At 38.4% G+C, this 22,704-nt stretch overlaps 1 protein-coding gene across 7 annotated transcripts in view; it reads left to right on the top strand.

Annotated features, from left to right (window-relative positions):
- Positions 1-22,704, top strand: part of DLGAP1 (DLG associated protein 1) — a 414,943-nt gene that overhangs the window by 33,855 nt on the left and 358,384 nt on the right. For 3 of the 7 annotated variants that reach the window (XM_032685028.1, XM_032685057.1, XM_032685038.1), the window contains exon 1: positions 16,302-16,381. The exons of the other annotated variants lie outside the window; for them this stretch is intronic. The gene's annotated coding sequence lies outside the window, so the exon portion shown is untranslated. Of the gene's footprint in view, positions 1-16,301; positions 16,382-22,704 lie in introns of those variants that run through there. 7 annotated transcript variants of the gene reach the window in all.

The following is a 22,704-nucleotide window of genomic DNA, read 5'->3' as shown; positions in this document are numbered from 1 at the left end:
ATAATAGTGTTGCCGTGGGATTTAGGTGCTGAAAAAATCTCCCGGAGCATTTAATTAGGGGTGAGATAAGAAAGGGTTTATTTGCCAAGGCAGAAGATGTTACAAGACGCGCGCTCCCGTGCCCAAGAGGTTACATTTTATAATACCATCCATCCAATCCCAGATGTGTCCACCCTGTGGCCTTTACTCTGGACCGCCCCGGGGTCCACCCCCTGAAATGGGTCTGGGGTGCATTTCGGGGCCACCTACTTCATCACCTTCACCATCATCAGAACACAAAGGGTACATAGTTACCTAATTTTTGACTTCATTCTGTGGTTTAGGCCCAGATATGCTGTTCTGTCAACTGTCTAGGCCTTGCCTTGACAAAAGACTAAACATTTCTATTAGATTTGGGGCTATAAGTGATATAGGGAGGATAGAATGGGGTAAGAGGGTTAAGGAATGTATAAACAAGGGTGCTAGAGGGAAAAGGATAAGGGACAAGGGACAAAGGAGGGAGGTTGCTGCTTTTAAAACCTACTTATAAAACTTACAAGTCCTACAAATATTAGAAAAATAAAAACCATTAGGGGCTTAAGGCATCAATAGCTAAATAGATGTAACTACTGTTACAATTTTACCTGACAATAGAAATATTATTTTTTTCTATCTTGAGATCATAGGCAAATAATGTATTTAAGTTCAGTTCATGTTGATTGCAGAAGAACTTGGAAAAATGCTCAGCACTTTTAAGAAATCCTCTGGTTTAATACGTGGGAAAATACTGCTGGCTTCAGATAATTCTTACTTCAGTTACTCTAAAAGGTTGTTGCTGAGAATAATAATTTTAATAGTCATATTTGCTTTTGAATCAAATTTAGGATAGTTGTTGAAGTTAAGCATTTTTTTTTCTGCTTCTTTAGGCAGTGGACATTCAGTATAAATATGTGCTTAAATGCAGTCATGCAGTTTAAAACATCACATGCCTTTTACAGGAATTTACTTAATTTGATTTTTTTTTCTTTTTTGAGAGGAAGGTACTAGTATAAAAATAGCAAAAAAATGGAGAAGTGAAGTGAACCCATTCTGATATAAAGTAGGATCCAGGATTTTGGGTACTTGTTTGAAAGGTGCAAATGACAGTCCATAAGAGAAAAATCCTCTATGCTGAGGTTGCCTCTAAGCTGTTGGGGATGCTTCTGACAGCTTAATTGCGTTCATGCTGTCCTTAGCTCTTGAAATACAAAGCAGTGAGGCACATGGCTGTAGAGAGTGGAGCTTTGAAGAGCTTCAGACCTGGGTCTATATGCTCTGAATCAACGCTGTAGAAAGATTCAATTTAAATGCTAAAATATACTGGAGTACAGATGGAAACCAGACCACGTGGGTCATCCCACTGACTTCAGTTTTGCTTCTAAGGAGGGCACTTGCAAGTTCTTAGAAGTGACCTGAGTTGCCATATCTGAAATGATTCCTGAGCTGCAATGATTTGGCTGTATCACTCAAAGCAGAGACTTCTTGCAATTTGAAACCATCTCCTCTCCTGTTATGTTTCATATCCAGATACGTCAGACACGAGGGAGAAAATTCATTAGTTTTATAAATGTTTTTGTGAGGACTCTCAAACTAGAAAAGTACCGAAGGCTAATCCTAGGTGATTGCAGTAGACTGTAAAGCACACCTAAAATAAATTGTGGTTCAATTCTCGAATAGACGTGCATGGAACCGATACCTGTGACACAGATCAGGAGTGACTATCTTTTTCAAACTTGTTTTTAAACAATTCCAAGATCTATTTTGAAATCTCTTTTCCCTTCCTCACTATTTTCATCAATAACCAAAATTTGTGGACTAAGCTTCCAGCTTTGCTTTCACTGTAAGCATGCCTCACTGCAGGTTTTCTTAGCTAGGACACAATGAACTTAATCTTAGTCAGCTGTCTTCAAGTCTTAAAGTAGATGCTTTCTTTATTAGCTGTAGCGGCCAAACTACATGGTTACTTTTTTTTGACACCCTCTGTTCTGTCAGGCAGGAACAAAGAGAACCATGCTCTAAAGGGAAGAGGACAGCTCTTCTAGAAAAGTTAACTCTTTGTTTTGTTTTGGTTTGTTTTTTTAAAGTCAGTGTTGACAGAATGAGGAGATACATGATGGTTCTGAAAAGTATCCGAACTAGTGCAAAATACGTGTATTCAAACAGTGATTATTTTTGAGATGTTGATAATATTGCAAATAAAATCATGGTAGGTAACCAGATTTCTCTGTGAAAGAATGTGAGGAAATGGGTACTACATTGATTTGCACAGAATATTGGGCAGCAGTAGAGCAGGATGAGTAAATGATATCTATGTGTATGTGGCTATGCTGTGAGAAAAATACCTTGTCTTGCTCCTTATTCATTGAGTCTCCCAAGGTCATGCTGCTTTCATACAGGATCATGCCAAAGGCATTAACTGTCCATAGTTGTTACCATCCTGAATTTGGCCTAAAGCAAGGACTGTGGTCAAAGCTAAAGGCAGGATGACTTGCTAATTTTTGCCTGAAGATACAGACTTGCCATATCGTGCATGCTTGAAATACTTTGGGAATGGTCAAAGTAGAAATAGATATGACTTTTTACTCAGTTAGATAAGCCGTTTAAAATCCAGGGGATGAATGGTAACTAGCTGGAAAACGGACTTAACAAGCTGTAGAGCAAAGGCCAGTATCAAAGAAATTATTAGAAGGAGCTCAAAGGTAGCAAGCCATAGATTTCTTTAGCCAGCAAAACTGACCACCTGGAGGCACTTGGATTGCATTGATTTTGTCCAGATTCAGAAACAGGTCGCACCTGCTTCTACTATCCTGCTCTTGGGTAGGTCAGTGGTCTCACAGTTGTACATGCTAATGGGTCACTTGTATTAAGGGATAAGAAGGATTTTTTCTGAAAAAGGCCAGACTCTTTCAGCACCTAAAAAACCCCAACATCTCTATTGCACCAGTACCTGGGAATAGGAAGTGTTAATGTTTATTTTTGAACTGTCTTGGAACTTGAATATGTGGCCAAAGCACTCTGTGTTTTCTCAGGGCTCACGGTTCAGGGAGGAAGGATGATCCTTGCTGGTGTCTGGAAACAGTGGGGTGCCTACCCTGGGTCAACAGACTGCTTTTTGATATCACAAAGTAGTGGGATGCAACTGGGAACTCTGAGCATTTGGAGAAGATTCAAGTGGACCACACCTTTTTTCTCTTTATTTGCCAAAGTGTGCCTCTGTCGGTAAAAGCACAGAAGCAATTTGTTTGATAACAGGCTGGTAGCTGAGCCACAGCACCCATTTCTGTGGGAGAACTGACCCACTGTGGTAACTCTGAGGTTACTGGTTTTGTGCTTCAGTAAAACAATGAATTGGAGAGGAGCTACCTTGGGATACTGGCCTGCAAAAAAGAAACTCATGTTTGAATTAATGTGACACCTAATGCTTCTGGGGTGTTTTTTTGTGACTTTTTTTTTCTAGTGCATCTCTAAGGCATTTCTTCTAGAGGTATAGTTACAGGATCTGTTACACTTGCTCAGTGTTTAAGATTAGTTTTCAGTCAGTGATTTTGAAGTTAGTCTCTTATAATTTAGGTCAGTGAATGGAGTGTATATACATTGAACTAACAGCTTTCTGAGCTTCAGTTGATACTACTAACAGGATTTTCTAATGTTCGTTTAAATATTTTGGAGGAAGGGAGTGAAAGAAGAGCAGTGAAATAGTCAATGTATGTGTGGTCTTAAGTGAAACACTATAAATGGTTTTATCATCTTTTGGAACAAAATGGATATTTACTATTTGAATGTCATGAAGTATTTGCTACTTAAATCATCTCTAGTAGGAAGCTCCTAGAATGAATAGGAAAAGAAAGACTTCCAGTAACATGAAATTACCATGAAACATGGAAGTGTTTTTAGTCTTCAGATTTTGGTTTACTTTTGTGAATCAAGCATTAAATTACAATTTAATGTCTTCAATTGCAAATGCAAGGAACTTTTTATTTTTTTCCTATGTAATGGGAAGAAGTGCTTATGGAGACAATTGATGTTGGTGAGAAACTTACACTAAGTAAGAAAAGTAAATGTGTCTTTTTGTCTGGTCAGATAGATTTGTAACCATATAAAGTCTATTGACCTACTGAATGCTTAAACATCTTGCAAATGACAATCAGTTGTCTTTAACTGAAATCAGTGATCTACTCCATAGAAATGCTTTTTTTAGCTTAAAACATAGGAAGGCCTCTATCATCTGCTACATTTGTGAGGAAAAGAAATGGTCTGCTGCTTAATAAAGAAATCATTGCTATCACCATTTATTTAAAATTAACAGCAACCATCTAATAATAAATGTCGTCTCTTTCAGAAACCTGCAGGAAGGCTTGTGCTTTGTCCAATGTTCAGAAAATTCAAGCTCTATCAGAACAAGGAAAGAATAACTTATTTTATTGAAATAGATTTTTGGTGAAGGTGCCCTTGCTGGCACTTGCATCCCACCTAAACTGATCCCACCTTCACTGCTTGTGTGGTCTTGGTGGTGGAGACAAAGAGTAAAAAATAAATAGAAGGGACATACTAGAGTGTAGGCATTAGAAGAGGTGAGGTAACTAATAAAAATGGGGCATGAAGGAGCACAGAGATGCCAGAGTCTCTGGTCAACACAAATGAATTAGTATTTTGTAGACTGTCACACAGTAGAGCTGTCTTTTTTTCACAACTAGTAATGAAGTCCACTGCAGAAAGAGTAAAAGGAGTGGAACTAGTGAAAAAACTTTGAGAATTTTTTTGACAAAAAAAGAGAGCGAAAAGTAGCGTTTTTCTAAAATTTCCAACCATTATCAAGCACAGATGGCTGTTTCCAAATGGTTTGCCTCTGAAATATTGCCTACTTCTATGCCAGCTGAATTTTTCAAATACTTTCTAAGTTCAGAGCAGATTGCAGTGATTGAAATGGAAGGTAAGAAGAGATAGCTAGCCTCTGTAATGTCTATTTCTAGAAAAAACTGGCAACATGTCAGCCATACAGAGATGGAAATGGATGTTACTGAGCCTTTACAGACACCTGGTCAGTAATGCAAATGAGCAGTTCCAGTTCCTGAACTAAACTGAAATAAACTCTACAAAATCTTTTCAGGTTTTTTGTTTGTTTGTTTGTTTGTGGTTTTTTGTTTGTTTTTTTTTGGTTTTTTTTTTTCTTTCACGATGTTACTAGTGTTACCTCAGTCTTATGAAAACCCATATTGCCTAAATTGTACCCAAGAGGTCCTCATGCAACCTCATCTCCGTTAGGACTGTGAAAACACTGCATCTGGGTCTATGTTATATTGATTCTCTTGTCATCTGTGACCTGATTTGGAAAACCTCTTCAGGTCTGCATTGCAAATAGTTTGGCACATATGGTTCTCCTCCCTCCTGTCTTAGTCATATGTGCACGCATGCTGTGTGGTGATAATATCAAATGATTAATATCTTTTGTTTTCTGTTTGAATGGCAGCTTGCTTTTAATTTTCTTTAATGTGCAGAGATTAACCATTTCTGTGGCATTAAAAGAGCATGTTAAAATCTCAGACAAAGCCCAGTAGGGCACTAGGACTTTTGAGCTGAAGCAGTAGAGACTGCTGTGAAGTGGTTGGTGTTGAAGACAATCAAGAAGCTGGAGAGCAGGGCAAGATTTCCATGACGGGCTTGCTGGCTGTAAGAGAAGAAGTGTCTGAGACACCAATTTGGCAGGACCAGTGGTACTCAAGTCAGGGTTTCTAGCACAGAAGCCCTGACCTGTAGACGCTACCTGCCCAAGAGAACATGTACTGAATAAGAAAGAAACTTGAGGAAGTAGAAGGATGACTGGGATGGATGAATGGATTTTCAGAGCTGTATGTTATCTCTGATTCTGTCAAGGTGATGGTGTGTCATAACAGTTAAGTAAACTTTTAGGTAGTTGGTTGCTGGACTTGAAAACACGCTGAAGTTTACAGAAACACTAAGAACTCTCAGCTGCTTTGGAACATAATGGTGCATGCATTACTTTTGGCATTTCCAAACATTTGAATGAATGACTTTGCCATCTTCACATTTTAGCAAAGGGATATTTTTGAGTATAATACCTATTAAAACAGAAACAAAACCAAAAAACCTTACCAGTCTATTGTAATTAATGGATTCAACATAAGCTGGAACATCTTGTACATACCATTGCTATGAAAATCTGTGAGCATTTCATATAGCTTGCACAACCTAAATTGCCAAGTGATGCAAAGCAGATGAGGCCCAGCATGATTATAGGATCTCAAACTGAGATACTGGAGTGATTATAAAAAAGATCTTTTTAGGCCACTGAACATAAAAGACTACAAGGCAATAAATATCAACCCCCAAAGACAACTCTTGAGCCTGTAAGACAGACAAATGGACACATATCTTTCTGACTGAAATATGTGAAACATGCTGCTGCAGGACTGAGGAAAGATGTTTAGATTACATTTGCAGTAGTCTTAGACATGAAAAACAGATTGCAGCCCAAAACCAGGAACATGTATTTTGGAGGGAGGTATTTGTCGGTTAATAATGAACAGAAGGAGCAGACTGACTGATTAAAAGACAAGAAAGAATGGACTGACTCTGCTCAAGGGAGAACAAATCTGGTTGACAATTCCAGACAGATACTCTTCAAGAAAGTGATGTTTTCAACTAAAAGCAGACTTAAAAAGAAAAGGCATGTGAAGATTTCAGTCAACTCAGGCACACTGGAGGATGGAAGAATAAAATCTGACTCCTGAAATGTTTCTGAATGTAATGTGAGTAAATGTAACAGGCAGATAAGAAAAATTATGATGAAATAATGTGTATAGAATTGATGATCATAAACCTGGCTGCATGTCTGGTTCTTTGGTAGTTCAGCAGAGAATTGCTTCTTCCACTACCCCAGCCCAAGCATTAACTATGTGGACTAAGTATTCATCTTTCATGATGAAATGAAACCTCTATCTTGTCAGTTGTAAAAGAGGAGAGGGGAAGGCCTCTGAACCAATTTTTATACCAGGATTTAGTAAGAGACAGTGAAAACAAATTCAGAAACAGGTTGTAAAGTGGGTTTCTTAATTGAACGAAGCTGTTGTTCTGACTAACAATGTGCCGTCTACTTCCGTACATGGGGATTGGGAGGGTGAATTCTCAGAGGCTTCAGGTACTCTGATTGTGTGTATTCCGTTCCTGAGCAAACCACATGCTCTATGTTACTGTGGTAAAAAGCATTGTGGAACACATAGTCTGAACTATGTGTTTGGAGCAGGAATTGTGCACGTGAGACATGCTCTGCTTTTGCTTTCCTCCTTTATTGTGTAGTCCTACCCATCACAACCCAAACCCCTTGGTTATTAAGATTTTTCATATGGTTTGCTGTGGTAGAGGAAATTTTGACAACCTTCTGAAGCAGATAAAAATCACGTCAGGTTCTATTCAAATGAAGACATTTAAATAGCTATTACAGGAGACATTTCTGTCTTCTGTTCCTGTTGTGTCTTGCAGGGCAGGAAGAAGAGTAAATGTCTTCCTTTGCTCGTCTTTCTATGCAGTGATGAGACCTTTTTCCGTTCCTGAAATCTGAGACTTTAAAGGTCAGTGTTTAAAGAAACAGATGAATAGTATCATGGAAATAGTAGCCCTTCCCTCTACTTCCATCACTGTCATTTCTTTTTCTGTTCCCCTGAAGGAACATAAGGGGGAAGGCAAGGGAAGCTTCTTGTTGGTTCTCATTTGACTTCATTTGGGCTGACCACTAGATAGGCAGTTTCTGAGTTTTTTATTTTGAGAAAGCTGCTGTGGAGTCTCAAAGCACTGGGTGATGCTGCTGGGGTGGCAGGTTTTTGGTGTTTTGGTGGGTTTTTTTTCCAATTAAAAATGTGTAAGGACATAGTTCCTGAGTTTAGGTGCACCTCAGAAGTGGCTCTCAGATTTGCTTCTAAACCAATTGCAGTACCCTGAGAAGTACACAGCAGGACTAATCAAACTGTATGTATAGTTTGCATTCAAGTGTACAAAAACCAATTAAAAAAATGCAGATGAGGTAACTATTTCATTAGATCTTTCTTATACATTTCTTATAATTTTTTTATTCTTTCTTAAAAAAATCAATCAGCCCACTGGTAGAAACTGAGTGAGACTTGACTGTGTCCCATGCATTTTGATTTTATTTGGGGAAGTAGGATATACCATGGGGGCATCAGGAGCATACTCAAGCAGAACTGGATGCATGAAGCTGACAGCATTCATGATTGAGACTGAATTCAGCACTCATGGTTGAGACTGAAATTTCACAAATGAGGAAGAATATTTACAGTTCTTCTTGAACTGAAGTAAAATTCTTTCTGGAAAAGTAAAATTGTCCAATACCTTTACAGTATGCCTTCTCGCATTTCCCATGAAGATTCTTAGAGAATAACAGAAGCCAGCAGTCAGTGGTAGTAATCTGCAACTCATACCTCACTGATTGCAGTTTGTGCCATCTGCTGTTTGCATGCTAGTGGCTTGGGAAACTGAGTACCTGTGGAACTGTAATTTGTAAGTCTTGCTTAAAGTAATAATTTAAGCCTACATTTAGTTAAGATTTTAGGCTTCTTTAAGATCATCAAATCCAACTCTTAAGCTAACACTGCCAAATCCATTCATTAACCATGTCCCTAAGCACCACATCTACCCGTGTCTTAAATATCTCCAGCAGTGGTGACTCCACTAACGACCTGGGCAGCCTTTTCCAGTGCCAGACATTCCAGTGCCAGGTGAATAAACTTCTCCTAATATGCAAACTAAACTCTCCTGGTACAACTTGAGGCCATTTCCTCTCATCCTATCACTTTTTACGTGGGAGAAGAGAGTGACCCCCACCTCTCTACAACCTCCTTTCAGGTAGTTGTAGAGAGCAATAAGGTCTCCTCTGGTGGTGTAGCATGTCCCTGACCATTTCCCCTTTGATTATGGAGGCTTCATTCTGCTCCCTGTCCCTGTCTTCCAGCTCAGGGGGTTGCGTACCTGGAGAAAACTGATCTTACTGTTAAAAACTGAGGCAAAGGCAGCATTAAGTATCTCAGCTTTTTCCTCGTTCTTTGTCACTGTGTTTCTCCCTGCATCCCGTAAAGGATGGAGATTCTCCTTAGCCTTCCTTTTTTTTGGTAATGTATTTATAGGAATATTTTTATTGTCTTTTACAGCAGTAGTCAGATGAACTTCTAGTTAGGTTTTGGCACTTCTGATTTTCTCGCCGCATAATCTCAACACATCTTTGTAGTCCATTGGAATTGCATGCTCCTTCATCATTACTGCCTATCTGAGGAATCAATAGTGGATAGTAATCTTAAGGGTAGGAAAACTTTCTCTTCAGCTCTTTAAGCTAACCCCCATGAAGGCAGCAGGCTTCCCCTAAGATGTGGGTCCAATGTGCCCCAGTGACAGAGGACAATAAACAAAGATGAAAAATGGTGGACATTAAGCTTTCAATTTCAGAAGCCACTAAGTCAAGATAGCTGTAGAGATTCTAAAAAATGTCCTGCCACTAGTGCGTGACTATTAATAGTTGAAAGATAGAAATTATGACAATGCTTCTGTCCATGGGAATGAAAATGAGCATTTGATCTGAACTCATAATTTGGACTTGGTTGTGGGGTTTTTTTCCTATTATGTTATAAAATAACCACTCTGACTTAGTCATAGTTCTTTGGAAGTTACAGACCAGATTTTAAAGCCATGTATATAATGATTTATATGAATTACAGTAAATGACGAGAACCTCCTTTAAATCTGTCGAACTTAATTTTCTGCTCTGTGGAGCACAGTGATTGAGACAGTAAAGCTGAATGACGTTTTACACTGTGCATACTGCCAGCTACCAAAAGCCTGTGGCATTAGCTGAATCCACAGTAAACCCCTGGACAACTGGTCAAAAAGATGCAATGCATAATTCTCTCTCAGCAGTGCTTCCAAGGGAACTTCCAGCATCATTTGGAGTGCCTACAATGGCAAAGCAATGGCATTCTTGATGAACAGTTTAACAGAACTGTACCTAGCTATTTCAAATATTGGTTTGGGTGCTGCTAAGTGGTTTAAGTGTAATATCAGAATTATAATTAGGATCGGTGTCATATTTGACTGTAGTCCAGCTATGTCCAAAAGGGAGTATATAACATACTGTCTTTTAAGCTAAATGGTTAGTAGGTATTTAGATTCTCATAGGTTATTCTGCTGGGAAGAAATAGTGATGAGAGGATTGCCTGTAATATTCAATGCATCTTTATTTGTTTGCAGAACAAATCTTCATAAAATTATATCTTCCTAAATGAAAGAAGATTAGAAATAATAAAGGGAGTCTCTTTATTCTAAAAACTCCCCTTAGTGCCGAGATTATGCTTGAAATGCACTCTCTGAGCTTTCTTCTATGTTTGTATTACAAGTGTTCCTCTAAGGTTTTTTTTGTTTTCCATTGCCTTTTCTGGCTACATCTGTGATGCTTCTGTCTTTTTCTTTTGCATATACAGTAGTACTAACAACTTCAAAATTGCTTTTAGCCACCAGGAGAATCATTCCTGTTGCATTACACAGCAGCACCACAGCAGCATCTGCATGGGTTAGAGTGGTAATTTCTTCTTTTTCAAAAGGATCCTAAATTCATGTTATGCTTACAGTGAATTAAGGATTCCCACTATGCTTCCAAAGCCACAGATTTTGTAGTCATAATCTTTGAAATGAAACTGCTCTTACTATTTATTTTTAATGTACGCCAAGTTCCTTTGAAATTGAGGACAAAATGACAAGGACACTGATGGTATCAGATTAAACATAAATTCATGTGTGCAGGGTAATTCATAAAATTCCTCTTCCAATGTCTGGATTCTTTTTCCTCTCCAAAAATTTCCTGTTTAAACATAAGATTGAAGACTGTTTATCCTTGGGATTCTGTAATTTGCACATTCTATGACTTTTCCTTTAGGTTTTGAGTATTAATGTAAGGGATACGCCATGTTTATGCAGGGGCTGTAGGAGGGAGCTAGGATGAGTGACAGGTCTCCTTATGACTTATCTGGGGTGACAGGATGTGAAGTTTGGGTGTTTGTCTTCTAGTTAAGGTGGCACCAGTGTTATGTTTCTTCAAGTTTCTTGTATTGAAATATAAGAGTATTATCACTGCATAATTTTTGTAGTTGGTCATTTACTTCCTTTTTTCTAGAGCAGAGGTAGCTTGGAGTTTTCTTTGAAGGTAATTTAGTACCTTGCAGACACTATAATGAAGTTTTCAATGCAATGCTCTACTTTTTCATGTGACACTCTATTGTCATCATCCATAGCCATTGGCAAGTTGCTTTGCCAAAAAAGTTTAAAAAGTTTTCCACTGCAATCTTCATTTAATCTGAGGAGAAACTTAACATTTGATTCGTCATTTCCACAGATTTAAAAAGATTATAATTTTCTCTCATATGCTGCACTAAAAAAAATTTCAGATGACAACCGAAAGGAAGAGTTGGACATAAGTATGGCTATTTTTTTTTTAATACTATTACTATGAACAAAGCAATTTAAAACCTCCACTGTTTAAGGATGGAAATCTTTAGGTCCATAATATGCGCCTTCCCTTTAACTATAGTTATCACAAAATATCTGTTGTAATCAAGTATAAAGGACAGTGTGGCATCGTACTTCAGCAGCTTGGCTCCACAGATGTAGATGCAGTCTTGGAAAATACAGAAATCTTTCGTATATGTATAACAAAAGAAGTGTTCCATATGTATAACATCTCTGTTGAAAAGTAGCCATACATGTCATATCTCACACTCACTGCATTTGTTACTGATAGTAAAACAGACAAGTAATGTATTTCATTTTGTTTTACTGCAATCAGAAAGCAATATAATCCTTCTCATTGTACAACTAGCAGTAGTAGAATTAAGTTGTATGTAGCTTATTCAATTCTTAGTGACTGAGCTACAAAAGAAATACATGAATAAAACGTTGTTATAAATATGCTAACATCAAAGCTACCTTTATATCATGTAGAGGGTTTTTTGTGCTGTTAAAATCAACTCTATAAAAATAATCTTTTAAAATCTTTTTTGAAAGTGGAACTTTCAAAAGACTGGTTTTTCTACTGTATCTTGAAACTCTGTATTCACCTCTTCAAGACCAAAATTTTGGCTTATGCTTAGAGTAAAATGCTATTTCTTAAAACAAACAAACAAACAAACAAAACAAAACCACAAAAAAAACCCCACCACAATATCCATCTGTGATCATTTATTTGTGAATTCTGTTTTTGAGTACAGTGGTTTCTTTGGCTGCATGGAATGAAAAGACTTGCTCCACAATTTTGTTGAGCAGATATATTTTTTGATATCTTGAACAGTAGATGGAGGTGAGTTTTCTCAGTGTGATTTGAAAGAAAACTTAATGTAGTGTATGTGGGAGTTCAGATCTTGTAATCTCATGTTAGTTCTTCCCCAGACTCTGCTGTGTAGCTTTAGACTTGTTGCACAGTTTCTCTGTGCTTCCATTTTTCATTTTCATTCAGTTGCCTTTGCCTGAATGAGATTGTAGTATAGGATTTTTGGTGTAGGTGCTTCATGGGGTAAGTAGTGAATCTTTTAGGTGGAGTAATTTCACAAGGCGGTTGTGCAGAGACTATTTACAATGTACCAGAAACTGGACTAAATAGAACATGGCATCCATTCTAATGTGATAAAACCATCCATACTATTACTATCTCTCTTTTCCGAAATTAAATTGTAAATTTAATTATGTAAATTTCAACATACCATATTTTATATACACACATGCATATATAGATTTGTGTATATATTGTTTCCTTACACATAACTTATTTCAGTAATAATTATGATTATTATTATGCAACTGTTATATGTTACTTCTACTTTTTAAATTAATTTCTGGATCTGTTGCCACAGTTGGGCAGTTAGGGTTTTGGCATAAGAGATAGGAGATACTGTGATGGAGATCCACAGCCTAGTTAGTCAAAGCAATATGTTACACAGCATGTCTTTGCTTTTCAAATGCCAAAGTGGGAAAGTGCATAACTGGTTGCTGTGCTGCTGTACCTCTCTGAGTCAGCTGAAAAAAGTAATTATCCATTGTTCTCAGGGTAGAATCATAGAATGCCTTAGATTAGAAAAGATCTCTAAGATCATCAAGTCTAAGCATTAACCCAGCATTACCAAGTCCACCACTCAACAATATCCCAAAGTACCCCATCTATATGTCTCCAGGGATGGTGACTCCCCAGCTGCCCTGTTCCAATGCCTGACTGCCCTTTCCGTGAAAAAAATTTTCCAAATATCCCAAGGTACATCTTGAGACTACTTCCTCTTGTCCTATTGCTTGCTACTTGAGAGAAGAGAATGACTCCCACCTGGCTACAGCCTCCTGTGAGGTAGTTGTAAAGTGATGTCTCCCCTGAGCCTCCTTGTCTCCAGGTTAAACAACCCCAGCTTCCTCAGGCGCTCCTCATAAAACCTGTGCTCCATCCCTTTCACCAGGTTCATTGTCCTTCTTTGGACATACTCCAGCACCTCAATGTGTTTCTTATTGTGAGAGGTCCAAAACTGAACACAGGATTTGAGGTGCAACCTCACCAGTGCTAAATACAGAGGAATGATCTCTGCCCTACTCCTACTGGCCACGCTATTTCAGACGCAAGCCAGGATACCACTGACCTTCTTGGCCACCCAAATGCACTGCTGGATCATGTTCAGCCTCTATCAACCAGCAACTCCAGGTCCTTTCCCTCTGGGGAGCTTTCCAGCCACTCTTCGCCCAGCCTGTAGCGCTGCTTGGGGTTGTGACCCAAGTGCAGGACCTGGCATTTGGCCTTGTTGAACCTCGTTCAGTTGGCCTCAGCCCATCAATCCAGCCTGTCCAGGTCCCTCTGTAGAGCCTTCTTACCCTTCAGCACATCAGTACTCTTGCCCAACTTGGTGGTGCCTGTCTGTGAACTGACCAAGAGTGCACTCAATCCCCTTGTCCAGATCATTAGTAAAGATATTAAACAGAACAGGCCCCTACACTGAGCCCTGGGAAACACCACTTGTGACTAGCCACCAGCTGGATGTAACACCAGTTCACCACTATTCCCTTGGTCCAGCCATCAGACATACATTTTACCCGGTGAATATTACAGCTATCCAAGCCATGAGCAGCCAGGTAGTCCAGGAGATGTTGTGGGAGACAGTGACAAAGACTTCACTGAAGTCCAGGTAGCCTTTCCTTTATACACCAATCATATTGCCTATCAAGGAAGGAGGTCATGTTGGCCAAGCAGGACCTGCCTTTCACAAACCCATGATGGCAGGGCCTGATCCCCTGGTTTCCTGCATGTGCTGTGTGATGGCATTCAGGCTGATCTGCTCCATGACCTTCCCTGGCACAGAGGTCAGACTTACAGGCCTGACTTCCTGGATCCTCCTTCTGATCTTTCTAGTAGATAGGTGTCATATTGGCTAACCCCCAGTCAGCTGGGATCTCCCCAGTCAGCCAGGACTGCTAAAAAATGACAGAATGTGGCTTGGTGACCCCTCCCACCAGCTCACTCAGTACTCCTGGGTGGATCCTATCCAGCTCCATATATGTGTGTTTTCCAGTTCAGGGGGGTGGGTGCCCAAAGAACACTGGTCTTACTATAAAAGACTGAGGCAAGGAAGGTATTAAATGCCTCACCCTTCCCTTCAAGCACTATTAAAAGCGAAATATAACACAGACACTCCCACACCCCACAGTAGTAAATGATTTTATTACAGAATTAAGCAGGCTCATTTGTTACTCACTCTAATTTATTCAGGGTAGGTCCAACACTAAAGCAGACAGGTTTTTTAGGGGGGCTGGAGTCTCATTTGCATTAATATACATTCACAATTCTGTTTGGCAGTAAAGAAATTCAGTACATATGTTGCTGACCTCAAATGTGTGTGAGGAAAGGTCTGTGTAAATAAGAACGGGGTCCTGGAGGTCTGATCTGGTGAAACATTTGTATCTCAGGTATAACTCTATGCTTCCTTCAGGATGAATAATGTGAGCTTTGGTTTAATAGATACTCTGTGGCAAAGTTGAATTAAATCTCCATGTTGTCAGAGTATTATGTAGGTGCTTTCTTTTTTTCCTGGCACTCAGCTTTGTGGCCTATTTTCGTTTTGTGTGTGATTTTGGGGGCTTTGGGACTTGCTACCACATAGCCTTTATTATTTACAAACTGTTTCTGTCCCTTGCAAAAAAAGCCAAAATATACAATGCTTTAAATGAAATCTGAACTAGGAAAGAAAATTATCTGAAATGTTACAAACTTTTATCTTTTTAACTAAAGTGATGCTAATCACGTTTTAATTAAAAGGAATAATTTCTAAACTGAGTGTTTATGTCAATGTAAGTGGTAATTGGCAAGTTGTGAATAGCATATCAAAGTCTTTAATGGTCATATTGTCAGGGTCAATGCAGCCTCAACCAAAGCAATATCATATTAGATTGTCCTAAAACGTCATTAAAAAGCAATGTAATTTTCTCTCTTTCCCAATTTTGTTGCTTCTGTGGCAGAGATGTGTTTGAATACCTTTTTTAACAATTTGCTAATCTAGCTTCATTTATTGTTTCCATAGTTCAGTGCTTGAAACATCTTAATCACCTATGTGTGTTTAATGGTGAGATCCAGATGCTCTAGGAAATACGTTTTCCTAGGCCGAGTGAAGAGACTTGTAGTGCACATAACTCAGAAACCTTGTTGTGACCAGGCATAGGCCAAGAGCACTTGTCCTGTCTGACCCTGAAGGTGCCACAGTGGACACATGTCTGAGAGCAAAAGCTGCAGCTCCAGCTGTGGGGTCTGCACCACCTATCCCAGCAGTGGCCGGTACCTCCACCCAGATGGAACTGCTGAGGAAAGAGAGTGCAGTGCAGCGCAGACCTCAGGACATGCCTAGACCTTTTTCTGGCCTGCAAAAGGTGTGCCCAGGTGGAGGACCTCCTGCTACTGGTGACTGAGCAGCAGGAGGTGGTGAGAAGGCTGCATAACATCTGGGAGACCAAGAAGGAGTTAGATAACTGGTTCCAAGCACAATCTGCAGTGGACTCACAGTCTATGGCCAGGCAGCCAAAAACTCCCCCACTGGCACACACAGAAGAGACGGAGTGCCAAGAATGCATCAGAATGGAAGTTGGAAATGGCAAGGACCTGCATGAGGAAGAGACTTACCCTGAAGCCTCAGGTGCCCTTGCAGAACCGCTTCATCACTCTGCGGACAGAAGAGGAAGTATAGAATCATAGAATGGTTTGGGTTGAAAAGGATATCATAGATCATCTAGTTCCAGCTCCCCTGCCAAAGACAAATTGCATCCAGAGAGAGGCTGGAATGGAGTAAGGCAGCCTGATCTGCTCCCTGTATAACAACCACTGCAAACTAAGAAAAGGCAACAGATCTTTAAAGGCCCATCAAACCCAAATCATTCTATGATTCTGTTAATGTGAACATTACTGACCTTCTGCATTTATATGGATAAATTCTGCATTTATTAGTAATTACCTTAAGAAAATACATAGCTGAAATATAATTGTCATTAGAACAACATTTATGTTCATTAAGAGTATGGATCATACAATTGCATTAGAGGACTTGACAGATATTTTTCAATCCATTGCCATAAATGCAGAATTTATGAGTTAATCATTAAGAGTAAGTTTAAAATGATCAAACTGATTAGGTGGGTTTACATCGGCATGATGATTGCAGCTGAATTGTTAGTAAGAATTTCTGTGAATAAGATGATGACATTTGATTTGCCTAGACTTTGAGCAGTACCTTTTTGCTGGTACTGCTTCATTAGGAGTAAAGTTAGAGCTGTCACAGCTGCTGCAGATTTAGTTCTTGTTTTATTATTTATGCATTCTTAACTGAGGGGGTTTTTTTTCTAGTGCATTGGTGGCTGTGAGGTGTTGATAAATATGTAAGTGAATGTGGTTCTCTGAGGACAATACCTTGAATGCTTCTGTATTTTAACTATGATCTTGTAGGAAGTTACCAGTAATGGGTTGACAGTTTATCCTTTCTGTGTGTAGCAAGTTAGAGGGTTTTGCCTTTGTTTTGGAGGGAGTTTTGAGGGACAGCTTTCAACCGCAGCATTAAGTTTAGTGCTTCTCTGCAGCTTCTTTATAGTTGTTTTCAGAGGTTTGGAGAAGGAGGCTAATTTGAAGGACCATCAGAACTTTGTAGTCCATGCAATCCTCTGCATTCCAGTGGGTGGAATCAGCAGGGAGTGGAAGAGTAGTTTAAAATTAATGTAGTTGCTATTATCCAGAAAGTTTTATTGCAAAATAATTTTCCATCATCTCTCTATTAACATGTATCATTAAATATACAACTGTGTGGTAGGTTGAAAAACTATATCCTAGGTTTCTTTTGCTGAGCTCAGTATTTTGCTTTGCTCTACATGAGGATGGAAGCTTAGAAAGAATGTGTAGATTGTATTGATTAAAAACGAATTGTGAAAAAATATATCAGCTTAAGAATTTGATATTTTGTCTCTCCTTATGCTTTTAGTCCTTGCTGCTTTTTTTCTTTTTCTTTTTTTTTTCCCTTTATTTTCTGCCTTTTGAGAGAGAGGGCGGAATATAATTAACAAGACTGAACAAGTTCTTGTAATTAAAAGTTTCAAATGTGAAATATATTTTATCAGTTCACTTTGTTGTTAGAGTTCAATTTTAGAGTTGAAGTATCTGAGGTTATTCCTGCAAATTAACACTATGGTTAGCATTAGAAAAAGCATTTATGGTGGACAGTAAATATATTTTCTTGAGTGTTCAATAACCAGTCTCCAGCATGGGACAATCACTCAAGCATTCTGTTCCAGCCTTCTTCTCCACCCTGTTTCTTTTAGTGAGAGTGCATTCACTTAAAAATTGTCTTTTAAAACTCACTTGCTATATGATAGTAGTCAGGAATCAAAGGTAAACTTACTGTGACATTGTCTGAACTTAGGATCACATTTTCTGCTGTCCTTGACAACAGAAAAATTAAATGCTTTGGTTTTTTTTGATGTCACTTCCACCTGAGAATATCATCATGGAAGAAAAAGAAAAGATTATACACATTTTTGCATTTGCTTCAACTGCTGACTCCTTTTTTTTGTCACCTTGTGGCCTTACCAAATGTAGGTTTTTGGAAAAGGCTAGCCTACTTCATAGAAATGAAAAAAAAAACATGTAAAACTGAGACAAATTTGATAATTTATGCCATATATTTGTCATAGGAATCAACTTAATAAATTGCTGATACATATTTTGATTTTGAGTGTTAGTGGAAATTAGATCGTCTCTATTTTTCTGTTGTCCTAGTATTAATGAGTCTGGGTATTGGTATCCCCAGTGAAGCTAGATAAAGAGGTAGCATTGAGCTCAAATGTTCTTGACTCAACCTTGCAGTAAAACAGCAAAGTCTTTGATATTTACTTTGATGCTTTTGAAAGGAAATACTTTGACTTAGAAATAATTGATTTTGCATCTACATTCAACAAAATTCATTAGTTGTCATAAAACATTTTAAGTCTGTCGAATCCATATTTTCTTCCAAAAAAAAGCTTGGAAAAATTTCAGCCATCACTGTGTAGTTTCCACCTAGCTAGCAAACCACCTATCAAAGCTGTTTTCATTATTTTCCTGTTGAATGATCATGTGCTTCCGTACTTGTATAGTCATAATAATAATAACAAGAAGCAATGGGAAATGTAAATAGCCATAACATTCAAGCATACACACTTGAGTATTCAAGCCTGTTTTACTAAGAAAACCTATTAGCAATTGTTGACTTCAGGAAGTGATCCAAGCATGTGAATTTTGTACTTCATCTCATTTCAAAAGGCTTTTGCCTCTTTCTGACTCTTCCACATATGAATTCCTGAGCAAATATTTAAGTATGTCTGATACTTAAAAAAAATTCAAAAAGATGTTAGTGCCATTTCCTACTGCACTTTGTAGGGGAAAATACTGTTTTTTAATTTTTTATAAAATATTTACATGCCATATATGAACTTGGAGATAGGGTTATTTTCTCTCCTTAAGTCAGAAGATGTATTTGCACATAACTACACAAAAAGAAGCCCAGGCCTCCTTTTGCTTCAAGCATCCTTGTAGCTAACAGTTATTTGATTCTCTTCTTCACTTATTTCAATATACTTCTACAGGTTCTGTTCTGAGAAATCTGCTGGCACCAGCGGTGAGAGCTGCCACTCACACATGTAAGCTCAGTTTCCGGAAGGAAGGAGAGTGTTCTTTTAATTTTTTTTCTCTGTGGGCAAATTACAGGCTGCAACCTTTAAAAATTAAACCTGAATAATGGACTATTTTGAAAAAAATAGAAAGTTGGAAACTTTGGATGGTTTGGAGGCTTTTTTCTCAATAAAGAACCATCGGGATTTGTATAGGAGTAGTTTTACAGGGTATTTAGATACTATTCATCAACAATTATACATTTAATAAAATTTTTAAAAAAAGGCATACGTGAAAATTTGCCAAAAGTTGGTTTTGTCTTTATTTGTGATTCTTTGGATAAAAATATCCTGATTTATATTTTTATTTCATTTATATAGATCATATTCATTATTTATCCTAAGTAATTGAAGCAGGTTATGTAAGGTATATGACACTGTAAGTAGAAATAATAATCAGAATGCAGTGTTGCAAGAGGGATCATCAGCTAAAATATGCACATACTCCATTTGAGTGTTTTGTGTGGGAAATGGATGGCAGAACTCTCTCCTTGCTCCTAATGTAGGCTTCTGTGTCATATTTAACCCATAATACAGCCTCTTTTTGGAGGTCTAAATGTGATGTAAATGATAATGTAAATCTATTTAAAAACAAATTTCTTGGTTTAGGGGTCTTGCACCTACTATCCTATATTTTCTTGATTCTATAAAAATAGATGGACAGTCCTATGCTGTTTCAATCTCATAAACAACAAACAAAAAACCTGTTATTGATGTAGAGATGGCATCAAAAACTTCTAACAGCTTTCAAAAATACATCAAGGCCAATTACTTCTAAGCCTTTATGAAAATAAAAGAAAGCAACTTTCTCTAGCCCATTTTTCTGGATAATAATTAGAAGGTTTAGAGTTGCCAGCCAGGTGGTTTTAGCTGTGACAGCTGGAAGTATAGCTTCTTTCTTTATTTTAATGTCTGCTAATCAAGTGTTTCTGAACCTCTTTGTAAATTGTGATTTTTTTTTCTTTTTTCTCTAGAGTAAATCTATGCTGCCTTATTTTTCCTTTTTGTCCTTGTACCCCTCCAAACAAACAAATAAATAAACAAAGCCTTATCCATGCAGGAGAAAAAAAAAAAAAAACCAAACCTTTCACAGAACCTGTTTTTTTCTTTATGAAGTTTTACTTCGTGTTTCAAGTGAGCAATGTAAGCCTCACTACCTTTTCCTCCAAGCAGAAGAAGGAGGATATACCTTCAAAAGCGCAATAAGAACCCACTAACTTCGCTTGCTCTTTAAACTTAAACCAGAAATTCTAAATACTGTTACTTGCCAAAGCAAATGTTACTCTTAATGCAGAATTCTTTCTTTGGAGAAGAATCAGAGAAAAAAGTACTTTGAGGCAGGTATCAGTCATGACACTTAACATGCCAATAGAAAGTGCCAATAAACTGTGATGTGACAGTAGTGAAAGTGTTCACTTAAGCTGTATGGTTTTGTGTGAGTCAAGTGTGGTCATTCACAGAGACAGTAATATGGTATAACAGGGAATAGGACAGCATGGCAAAACTCCAAATAACTGAAATTCCCAAGGGAGTTCCAGTCTGAGTCTGCAGTAGAACATCACGAACCTCCATGCATTCAGTCCCGAGTCCCATTTGAATTACATCACGGATCAGTGCTGCATTTGTTTGTCCATGAGTGCTGTTGAGAAGATTTCTAAGTGTTCATTTCTCATAAGAGAAAGAAATCCACCAGTTTTTCAGGCTGTTTATCAAGATCCCCTTCCAGACCATACCTGATTTATCCTGGCACGCCTGTAAACCTCCTCTCCATTGCGCATGCCCAGCATGAGAGAGACCACCTGCTTTTGCTCCGCACAGTTGTTGCCTTCTCAGATGAGTCATTCTGGGCATCTGAGGTGCAATACTCAACTGGAAACCAACCACACCATGTGTACCTTGGGCACCAAAGGCTTGACTGAGTTGCAGCATGACGTAAGAGGTATGATTGCTGTTTTCCCTGATGCTGAATGACAGCCACCAAAGTCTGTGGGTTAAATCAGTTTGAAGAATATTCAGTAAGAAGAGTCCATCTAGGGGCAGGTTTCACCTTGCTGCTGAAAAAGGTATTGAGGCTCTTTTGTTTAGCCCAGGAGATTGCTGTTTATTGGTTGCATCTGTACACCTCACTGGAGCAATGCTTTCGACCTTGATATTCACACTGCTCACCTCCAGGTATTCCCTGCCAGGCAGGACCGTTGCCTACTGCTCCCAATAGCTGCCTTCCCTGCCAGTTGTTCTTGCTCACTCTGTCTGCTGCTTTGCTCCGTCAGCCAGTCTGCCATTATCTCCCCATCTGTTCATTTTCACTCTTGCTGTTCTTCCCAGCCACATTTCTTTGCAACTCCTATAGGGTTTCAGTTCTTTTAGAAAGGATGCAGTTATATCGATCAATCCACGTGGAGCCTTCCTTTTTTTTTTTTTTTTTTAAGAGGAAAAACTCAGTCCTTTCTCATTATTCCCTTAGTATAAACTTTTTTTCCGTCAAGGGTGTAAGCTGCAGCGTTCTTTTAGGGTGACTTATCCAATTATAGTCAGGTTACCTGGTTAGCTGTTTATGTTTACCAGATAAATTTTCCCCAGTTTTACCATTTAGCTATGTTTAACAGGAATCTTGCCAGGAGCTGCAAGAATTACCCAATCCATGTGTGAATCGAGTTTGATCAGCTCAAGGTTTTGATTGATTACAGGCAGCTTCCTTTACTGTCTGACCAAGGTCAGCACAGCCCCACTGAACTCCCCACTGAAGTTTCCAGGGATAAACTGCTATCCGAAGATCTCAGGAGAACAATAGAAATTTACTTCATGTCTCCTATGCAGATCATACAACTCAGTGGGATTACTGATTGGATTTTTGTTATTTAAGAGTATGAGTATAGTTGATGTATATTCATTTTGTGATAAATTGTAGTTATCAGGTCCTGTTTTGTGAATCTCCAGCAATCAATTCTTTGCTGAATTTCTGTTCTGAATGTGTGCAAATTAACTTTCCTATATTACTGCAGCGTGTTGCACACATTTATAAGAGAAATGCAGCTTCCAGTTTCTCTGTTTACTTGAGTGCCTTTTGAATTATATTCATGGCCTCCAAAATTCTTGTAATCCCTCCCAGCTTAGTGTGATAGTCCTTGTTCCATCATCTAACTCACTGATAAAAATAATAAATAATACCATATGCACATCGTCTCTTGTGAACTTCAGCCAAGTAATCCTTGTTTTTGTCAGTGATTAGATGTTGTTATCAATAGCTGTAAGCTTGTTTTAGTGTTTTCTGCCCTAGACCACATCTCCTTCATTTTACCTGTGAGGATATCATGTAGTAACCATGGCTTATTTGTACACACCATTTTTTAGCCTGTGAAACCCCTTCATTTCCAAGCATGTTGTTTCAGAAATTTGGAATAAAATTTGCACTATTGAATT

The sequence above is a fragment of the Chiroxiphia lanceolata genome, chromosome 1 (assembly GCF_009829145.1).
Source record: "Chiroxiphia lanceolata isolate bChiLan1 chromosome 1, bChiLan1.pri, whole genome shotgun sequence".
Classification (NCBI taxonomy): Eukaryota; Metazoa; Chordata; class Aves; order Passeriformes; family Pipridae; genus Chiroxiphia; species Chiroxiphia lanceolata.
This window is presented reverse-complemented; position numbering and strand designations above follow the sequence as displayed.